A 9504-nucleotide genomic window follows, 5' to 3' on the forward strand; every position below is an offset into this window, starting at 1 on the left:
TTCTTCCCACTGTGGTTTTGAGAGACGCGCCATCTTCCTCTGATCCTCAGACATGCTTGGCGCAGGAAGTGAAGGTGGAGCCTGAGGGGAGGAGTCTTCACTCCCTTGGCTCACATTGCAGAGTTCCTGGTGGGCAGGATTTAGTTTTACCGCTTCCAGAGGGGCGTATTCAGCATTTTCGCGCTCTTGAGAGGGCGTTCTTGAGTTTTCCCGCTTCTGAAGGGCATGAAGAAGCGACGCCATTACAGCAATATGGCGAATTAACCCTAGGAGTGCTGGCGCGCACTGTTTGGTGCTCTCTAGCACCGCAATAAAAGCAATAAAGTCAATTTTCAGGGTTGTCACACAGTTCCTAGGCCTTGTAGTGTTAGACACAATTCGATCCTGTTAGGAACACAATTCAATCCTGTTCGTGATGCCAAAAATGCAGTGGCCAGGAGAGAGGTGGATAATAGGTTGTATTGGTCATGACGCCAATTGTAGAGTGCGCATGGTACTATCCCAGGGCCCTTCCAAGGTGTTATAACGCACGTCCCAGATTAGGAATGCCAGAGTGGTGTAATGGCCTATAATGTCTCTATAGGGTGGTGATAATTGTGTCAACGGTGTCTCCTACCTGGGTATGGGTGGACTCCTGGCTCCTGGCTCACTTGTAATATATTTGAGTGTAGTGATAGTAGGAGTAATAGAGGAATTTTGCTGAATGAATGAAGTCCAGACCTTTAGATGAAGTTCAAACGTTGCTTTACTTGACATAACTTGCATCCAAGCAGTATACAGCTTTGGTTCCTTGGTCCCAGCAGGTTTTGGCAATCATTGGCAGGAATGATTACTTCTGATTTAAATTTGAAGATGGCAGGATACAAAAAGGTCTGCTTGGTAGCTCTGCAATTGTGGCAGGGTTAGCTTCTGCACTTATCTGGTAGCTTCTTCTTTGTGGGGGACAGACTATCTGAGGAGGAATTGGCTTCTCCTAGGCACTGGACTTATCTCACAGATGGATTCTCAGGGGATGATTTCTTCCTGGAACTCTGGAGGTTGTCTGTAGTTTTCTGCTTTTCTCATCCAGCAGAGCTGAGGGTGCTCATACTGGGAATATGGTTAAATCTCAGCCGAGACTAGGTCCTTGCTGTCTTCCCTATGCAAGGGGACTCCTGGACACTATCACACAGCCTTACCCTAGCAGGGGGAGGCTACACTAACTCTAACTTAATTCTCCACCCATGCTGCAGGATGTGGGAACAGCCCACTTTGCCACACAGGGGGGAGCCAAGCTGGAATAATCCATTCCAGCTCAGATTCACTAGACTGTGACTTGCCAATAGGTTGCTGCCACCTACTGGTAACCAGGAAAATTACAGAAACAATTGTATTTAACATGGTTTTATATGTACATTTGTGGAAGACATGAGCAAACTCACATCAGTTGTCAGTATAAAGCTCTTAGGAGATAGTAGCGGGGTAGAGGCATGTAGTAACACAACTCTGGGGTGTTACACACTGATGCCCAACCACTTATGCTTCAGGATGTGAACATGGGAGGATCACCGTAGCACATCTCTGCTGATGATGATGAAACACAGGTGCCAACTGCTGCGACTTTCTGCAGTGTGCAGACCGGCAAGGAGGGCAGGGGTGAAGAGTGGGTGGAAGATGATGTGGAGGATGATGTGGAGGATGATGAGGTCCTAGACCCCACATGGTATCAAGGTCATGCGAGTGACGTGTGCAGTTCGGAGGAAGAGGTGGTGGTCACACAGTGCCAGACAGGATGCAAAAGCAGATTGGCCGTCCCCTAGCCAGTATGCCTGCTACTGCCCACCACACCCAAGGACTGAGCACACCAAAGCCAGCTCCAAGGAGTTCCCTGGCGTGACAGTTCTTTATACAATGTGCTGACGACAAGACTGGAGAGAAAGAGGAAGTACCCACCCGTGATCTCTGGCCCTGAATGCCAGCATTTCAAATTCCTGGCCTTTGAAATGCTGTCATTCCATCTGGTGGAGACAGATTTTTTAAAAAATGTATGGCGGTGGCTGTCCCACAGTACGTGGTTCCCAGCCGCCACTACTTTTCCAAGCAAGCCACCCCTGCCCTGCACAACCAAGTGGCGGACATAATCAGGTGTGAACTGCGCAACGCCATCTGTGGCAAGGTCCACATGACTACTGATACGTGGACCAGTAAGCACGGGTAGGGACGTTATATCTCCCTGTGACAAAACTAACCTTGCCACTTGGTTTTGGAGGGGCCTGTTTGCCAGCCTCTTGTCTCAGGATTATGGCCCATATACTAACTTTGAAGGGGAAGATAGACCGGCCTCATCTGTGGAACTGTTTTGGGCAGGAAAGCCATGCTTGCGGTCAGCCAAATGTGACTTCCATGGAATTCGGGAACCCCTGCTCGGATCTGGGTGATTTTTGGATATGTTGTTCGCCCACATCAAAGCTATCCATGGATGTATAAATTATGGGGATATGTGGGTTTTTGAGTTGTTTTCTGTGTTTTGGGAAAAATGTGTGTTTTCTGCCTGTTAATGATTAAGTTAGCCCATTATGTTTGGTAATTGTATCACATGCAGAGCCTACATCACAGACAATGCCCATTGTATTTTGTTGATTGTGTCACAGACAGAGAGGGGGGGTTGTGTACAATTGCTGGGAAGGTTTTAATACTGTAAATGCATGTAATTGGCTAATATATTCACTGTCTCAGCCTTCCACAAGGTCACCAGGGGGAGTGTCCCTTTCTAGAAGACCTGCATAAAAGGCTGATATGTATCCCCATTAAAGAGTTCCTATTTTACTCCCCTGGCTATAATCACTGAGCTCTTTTAAGAGCTTGTTCCTGCATTGCTCTCTGAAGGAAGAGAGGTTCACCCACTGGAGCCTGGAGCCTTGTCGTAGGTCCAGGGTGGGTAGAAGACGGCAAGACCCCAACCAAGGTGCGGCGGTTCATGGGGTCTGCAGCGATTACGGTGTCAAGTGGAGTGATTGGAGCCCTCGGGAAGCACTAGGAGCATCCATCAATGGAGGTACCCAGTCGGGGTGCCAGGAGATCTGTTACATTGGTGGTAGCAGTGGGATGGCGTCCTAGTGAGAGGAGAAGCAGCTCGGAGACACCGTTCGTGGATTTACAAAATTGAGGGCAACGCAGTATGGAACCAGTTTGTTCCCGAACAGCGTTCCACTATGAGGAGGAGGATGACCCAGACTGGAGGAACGCAGTCCAAAAAGGCATCTGGCAGGAGGCCCTGGAAGACGTACAGCGTCGGCGGGGTGAGAGTCTTCGCAGTGATGAGCAGCGGTTGCAGATGCCAGTGGCCCTGTTAATGCCCCTTCTGGGAGAGCAGCCACTGGATGAGTTGGTGACAGAACTGGAGAGCCTGGTATGGAAGGAGCTTTGGCTAGACGATGTCTACCAGGCACTCTGGTGGTACTTGATTCGGAACTCTCCCTAGATGGCTGAGCACGACAGACCCGAGGGTGAGGATTAGATGGCCCTGGCCTGTTTGAGGCCTTCGCAGACCCAGAGTTTGGAGATGCTGGAGAGTCCCGGTTCTGGGAAATCTATGACTACAGGGAGGGTATGCATGATTGGGCTACAGTGAGAGAGGTGACACAAGACCTGGCATCTCTAGTGACAATGAAGTGGGAGCTGGATAAGAATTACCAATACTTCCTCAGCTCAATTCGCCCCCAATATACACTGCCAGAGAGCTTAGTGGCAGTCCCAGACTTACAACCCTAAAGCTGGAAAGACCCGACTGAAGTATCCGCTGATTCAGTACCAGCTGCGGAGGTAGGGGACCTCATAGACTGGTCTTGGGGGGAACCCCATATGGCAGGTGGAGATGGGACTGAGGTCTCTCCACCGGCCCTACAGGGATGCTGGGCAGTCGGCCCAGATCCCCAACGGCAGCTGGAGTTTCAGGGAGTAGGGAGAGTCGGTCCTGTTCCCCAGCAACAGTATGTTTTGCAGGGAGAGGAGAGCATCGTCTCCATTCCCCAGTGACAGTGTACCTTGCAGGGAGAGGAGACAACTGGTCTCTCTCCCCATCTACAGGGTGACAGCACCCCTAACTCCAATGGTCCAATGGTACAGATGGGACCCCGGTCTCTGAACCAGACCTACAAGGATGCTGGTCGGCCGGTACAGATCCCTAACCAACCCTGCAGGAATGCCAGGAGGAGGAGGTAAGCGATCCCTCCTCTCCATAGCCGATCCGCCTAAAGGTCCTGGGGAAGAGCTGGCATCTGGGCAGAGTGAAGTTGGCCTCTGCCCTCCCCTATCCTCTTGTACAGAGCCTGACTCCCCACAGGCTACCCCAGCAGAAGAGCTGGCATATGGGCAGAGCGCAGTCGGCCTCTGCCCTACCCTATCCTCTTGTCCAGAGCCTGACTCCCCAAAGGCTACCCCAGTGGAAGAGCTGGCATCTGGGCAGAGGGCAGTCAGCCTTTTCCCTCCCCTATCCTCTTGGCTAGAGCCTGACTCCCCACAGGCTACCCTAGCTGATGCGCTGGCACCAGGGCAGAGTACCGCTGATCCCTGCCCACAAAGCAACCTCCACTCTCAGCCAGAGAGCGACACAGAGACCAGGCGTACCAGTTACCAACACAACCTTGGTGGACTCACTGGACAGAGACAGGCTACCCAATTCAACACTCTCTAACTGAACACTGGGTAAATGCAGTGGCGGCTGGGCCTGAGGCAGATAGCATTTTGGTGCATGTCCTATCGCCACTAAGGATTGCAGGACATTTCTCGTTGCCTCCTGTTGCCTCCTACTCCGTTTCCTCCTCTACCGCCTCCTCATCCAGTCAGCCTAACACCTTCACCACCAAGTTCAGCAAAGCCAGGGAGAAACGACAGCAGGCTGTTTTGAAACTCATCTGTTTGGGGGGAAAACCCTGTTATGGACTACTGAAACAGTATGGATACTTGCTTTTTCTATACGCTTGCATTACACTGCTCAGACACCACTTAGTAGAAAAATCCTGTTTCCTGGATGTTCCAGGCGCACACACAGCTTTTCCACTATTTTGAAGATGGAAGGGGGGAAGGAGCGCATTCCAAGGTCCTAGGTACAGTGAGGGGGTTGCTGAGCTGCACAATGAAGCTGATATCTTATGTCAGCCTGATTGAAAAGAAGTGCAAGATTAATCCATTAAATGCTTGCTATTATTTCCCAGTAACCAATAAAAATGCACCACATTTAGTCACCTCCCACCGGGGTGGTATATTATGTGTGAACACTCACAATAAACTAGAGATTTTTGCTTTGACCCCAGTGTGTGTGTCTTTGCTTAATTTCTCCATGCACGTAAAGACAATATCTACTAATTTGGAGCAGTACATCAACCTACCTGGTATCTTGACCAAATCCAAAACAGTTGGCGCCCAACATGGGGCTCAAAGAACATGACCCCTAATCCAGTACCCCTGATGACCAGACGAGGAGGACCTCACTAACGCACACCAGGACTGCAGGCCCGTTAAAGAGGTAGGACAACGTGTTATCTTGCCTCCATGTGTCCTTTGGTGTAGTCCATCTGTGCCTGTCTGAGGGAAGGGTGCCGTGTCAGCTTGGGGCATCCTCGAGTGCATGAAAGTAAGAACCCTATGTGCTTTAAAGTCTTGATGTACTGTGTTTAAAAACTGTGAAGACTATGTTGACAAGTATCACTGACAGAGACAGAGAGTTCTCCTATTTGCCTGTATCAGAGTGCAGCCTGGTTGTCTGACTCGATCACAGAAGGGCGGAGAGCCGTCCGCAGCAGCCCAGAAGTGTGCTTGTCTGGGACTCAAAGCTTCATCAGGTCCAGTGATTACTCTATACAGAGGTCTCTAGATGGCTCCAGTAGGTGAAAGAGACGATGGGACATAACGCAAGTGTCCCAAAGGGTTACTGCTCACCTGAGCAGTACATGGTGGACAGGAGAGGAAAATGATTTGTGAAAAGTCTGAGCAAGCTAGAGGAAGGATATGGTATATGTAAAGGTGATACTTTGTGTTGTACAACATGGCAAACTTTGCTGACAGAAAAGAAAGGTAGATTAGAAGATTAGAAGTTAGTGGATACAGTCCGAGTGTGGCTGGACTGTAGAAAGGAATTTGAACAGATGGGAGGAGAGCAAAATCTTGATGAATCTAGTGGCAGATATTATTGCAAATCTGGTAATCTTGGGCTGGGCCAACCACTATCCTATAATGGCGCTGAGAAGAAAGTAAGTGGGTGGGTTTGTAATGTATGTTGTCAGCAAAATCCCACCTCCCGAGAGAGGTGTTTTGCCTGTGGTGCTTCACGCCCACATAGTAGCACCCCTGTAAGTCCTAAGCATGTCCTCCCAGTCCCTGCTATGGAGTCATCTTACGCCATCTTATTCCTAGCTGACGCCCACGGCTGGACCATTAATCTCCTTCAGTCCTGATCCTCCCGTTGCCCCTGTAGTCTCACCAGTGGCTCTGTTATATCCCATGCTAAAATCCAGACGGCACGTTTATGGCCCCTAGCAATCCACCTCCTGCCTCGATCATGATAGGGGGACAGTCAGAAGCACCTGAGCAAGAGAATCTGGACAATGTTGTTGGTCCTGTAGACTCAGACACAGACTCCCCTAAGCGACCACCCCCAATAGACTATAGTGGCTCTGGCACCCAACCCTTGAGCCTTCCCAGACCAACTCTGCTCCAGGAACAGATTAGTGAATTATAAAGGAATATGCAAGCTTTAGAAAGGGGCAATTTTGAAGTTGTGAAGGAAGCCCTAGCTCTTACCCGACCACAAGGACCTCCAAAATATGTGTCCTTTACCCCGCAGCAGATATTCACCATAGTGAACCTGCTGCCAGATCCTCAAGCCCATCCCATGCCCTTTTTCAGGAAACTGTCACAGGTACATCAAACGTATGGATGTACATGGTCATACCTACAGAGTATTGTGGAAAATAAAACAGGGGAGTATTCTTCACTAATAATGGACCATATCCCCACCCCTATCTTAAAGGGTCTGACCTTCAACACTCGAGGTGGCAGGGAAGGAACTCTCATTCCTTGTAGACACTGGTGCAGCCTGCCAGTGTTTATGTGAGACTGCTGTACCTCCTTTCTGGCTCACTGACATTCAATTACCCTGTTCTGGACTAGAAGGGGTCGTGTAGCATAACCCCGTTACCAAGCCACTCTTAGACACTTACCTTGGATTCTCCCGGACCAAAAACCCACAGCTCCACCTTCCAGCAGGAGTCATGTCGCAGTTTGTTGTCAGCTAAATATGCCCCTTCAATCTGTTAGGCTCAGATTTTCTTCAGAAAATCCAAGCTAACATACAGTTCAGAGAGGATGGGACGGTCACCCTCGGTACAGCCCTATACCCGGAAGAAACTTGCCTCCTCATTGCATTAACAACTCTTCAGGTCACTAATTCATATGAGCTAGGGGATTCACTGCAAACCATTTTGCACTTCATCCCCGATACCCTAGGACCAAAGGACCCCAGGATTTCGGACGCCTCAATGGCCCACCAGTCACTGTGACCCTGAAGGACCCCAAGGTTCTGCCATACAAAGAGCAATATCCGCTTTCTGTCTCACAACAGGATGCTATTACACTTTGAATGCAGGCCCTCCTGCAGAATGGGGTAATCAAAATCACTACCTTTCCCTGTAACACGCCTCTTTACCCAGCTAGCTGTCGAGTTTCACAAGCCACACTGCAGCTGTGTCTCCCCACAGTTGTCCTCCTAGGTCATTGTATCTCTCAAGGTAGCGAGCACCTCACTGATGCCAGGAAAAAGGCCATCTATGACATCCAACTCCCGAACACGCCTCATCAGCTGCGAACCTTTCTGGGACTCATCTCCTACTGCAGACCCTGGATCCCCGATGCTTCAGTCCTAATGCAGCCCCTATATGACTGCATTCCCCGCAATGCTACTACTCCTTTCCAGATGACAATGGAGGCCGGGGAAGCCTTTCAGACATTGAAATCTTGCATCTGCCCCTGCTCTTGGCATCCCCAACTACAACCTTCCTTTCAGACTGTATATCATGGAACGTTAGGGCCACGCGACGTCCTTACTCAAACTCATGGTGGTCGCAATAGACTCCTGGGTTACTGTTGTAAGCGTCTTGACCCCGTAGCCAGAGCTGCCCCTTCCTGTGTCCATGCTGCCAGTTCTCTTTTGGACGTCACATCTGACATTGTGCTTGGTCACCCCCTCACAATTCAGGCTCCCCATGACTTTTCTGCCATCCTCCAGCAGACTCAGCCTGAACACCTCACTGCACAGCACCACCGCCGGCCAGAGAGTAGCCTGCTCCTGCCGGATAATGTCACCATTCAGAGATGCCACATCCTTAACCCTGCTGCAGTCCTTCCTCTTCCAAGGGGGGAGTATACTCGAGATGGAGATTCTGAAGATTTTATTGATCTACATGCTGAAGAGAATCTTCAGTAAGATGAACTATGCACCTCAACCGATTCTCTTTACAAGGAACAAGATCATGATTGCATCACAATGATGGAAGCCAAAGTGGGGGCCCCACCATCAGTCCAAGACACTCCTCTGACAAACCCACATTGGACTCTCTTTGTGTACGGCTCAAGGTATGCCGATGACAAAAGGAAGTTCCATACAAGCATGGCGGTCACTAGTGAGCATAAGGTGCTGTGTGCAAGACAATTGCACCCAGACCAGTCAGCACAGGAGGCTGAACTCATTGCCCTCACTGAAGCCTGCCTCATGGCAAAATACTCTAGATATGCCTTTGGAGTGGTTCATGACTTTGGAGTAATATGGAAAGCCCAGGATGACATCACAACCGCAGGAACCCCAATCAAGAATGCTTCAGCAGTAGTCGCTCAAATGGCAGCAGTACTCCTGCCCACCCAAGTGGCAGTAATCAAGGTAAAGGCCCATACTCGAGCTAACACCTCTGAGGCCAGGGGAAACACCCTAGCTGACCAAGCAGCCAAAAAAGCAGCAGTGGAAGGGGAAAGAGTCCAGTCAGACCAGATTATGGTAGCATAGGAAGACCTGGAACAAAAATAAGTCACATGGGACCTACTGAAACAAATGCAAAAACAGGTCACTCCCATGGAAATGGAAACCTGGCTGAAAGAAAGCCCTCGAAGAAGAATATAGACTCTGGACACAAGGAAAGAGAGTGTGCCTATTGTTGAGGAAGGGTTGAAAAATATGCATATATATATATATATATATGCATGCATGCGAACACGTGCATGCATATATAATATATGTGCATACACTAATATAAGATGATGTGCGCAGATGTGCCCAGCTTCTGCGCACATCTGTCCTTAGTGTCCCCCAGGGGCTCATTGCAGCCCCTGTGGGGAATATGTCCCATTATGTGTCCCATTATTTATAATGCCCCCTTTAATACATATGTGTCCCCTTATAGAATTGTCCCCCCTTTATATGCCCCCTTAATACATATCCATAGGCCCCTTTATAATTGCTGGAACCAGGTGCATCGGTGT

Source organism: Bufo bufo, chromosome 1 (genome assembly GCF_905171765.1).
Source record: "Bufo bufo chromosome 1, aBufBuf1.1, whole genome shotgun sequence".
In the NCBI taxonomy this organism is placed as follows: domain Eukaryota; kingdom Metazoa; phylum Chordata; class Amphibia; order Anura; family Bufonidae; genus Bufo; species Bufo bufo.